Source organism: Xiphophorus maculatus, chromosome 19, assembly GCF_002775205.1.
Source record: "Xiphophorus maculatus strain JP 163 A chromosome 19, X_maculatus-5.0-male, whole genome shotgun sequence".
NCBI classification, from domain to species: Eukaryota; Metazoa; Chordata; class Actinopteri; order Cyprinodontiformes; family Poeciliidae; genus Xiphophorus; species Xiphophorus maculatus.
In genome coordinates, this window is record NC_036461.1 from 4818135 (window position 1) to 4818915 (window position 781).

Genomic DNA, 781 nt, shown 5'->3' on the forward strand with positions numbered 1-781 from the left:
GGGCTGGGGAGGTACTGTTGGGAACCGGGGTTTTTGTTCCCTTTTGTGGATTTTTTCTGTTCTCTCTGTTGGTCTGTGGCTCCTCCCTTCATCCACCAGATGGCACCAGAGGCTGTTTTCTGTGGTTCAAGCACACCTGTGTTTCATCATCCAATCATAGTGAGCCTTAAGAGGAGCTGACGGTCTGCACTTCATTGCCTGAGTGTACTCTGAGCTTTATCCGAGAAGAACTCTTTGTGATCACTCTTGATGCTTCCCTGTTCTCAGGTTTTTCCTCATGATGCCAAGTATTCTCCTCGAGAAGACCTCGTTCTGGCTTTCTGGATTTCCCCTCCTCGTGACGCCGTGGATTATTACTCACTGGTTGCCCGAGTCCCACCTTTTCCTCCTCCGTTTGATCACAAACTGCTCCTGGACTCTCCAGCTGGCAGTCGGACTGCTCCTCTGTCTTCCTCCACGCCTGAACTTACCTGTCCGCCCTCCACCGCAGCCTCTACATTTCCACACGGAACCTCTCTGATTGAGCCACTCTCTGGAACCCGGTTCACCTTCTAGACCCACACAAAGGATTCATAATCCCGAGCCCTCGGTCAACTCTCTCCCCAAAGGAATGTTCCATCATTACAAGTAAGATCAGTCTTCAACATTTTTTGTTGCTCTCATCTCCAACAGCCACAAACTCACCATCTCCCTTTACTGTCCTTCAGTGTACCGACGACTTCTGAACCTGCCCCAGGGATTATTCTCACCTGACCTCTCTTGCCTTATTGTATTAATAAAC

At 49.8% G+C, this 781-nt stretch overlaps 1 long non-coding RNA gene across 1 annotated transcript; it reads left to right on the forward strand.

The window, feature by feature from the left end:
- The first annotated feature begins 34 nt into the window (after nt 1-34).
- On the forward strand, nt 35-781 carry LOC111612293. Its single transcript, XR_002754526.1, has 3 exons — nt 35-182; nt 268-627; nt 708-781. It is a non-coding gene; the product is annotated as an uncharacterized LOC111612293 (long non-coding RNA).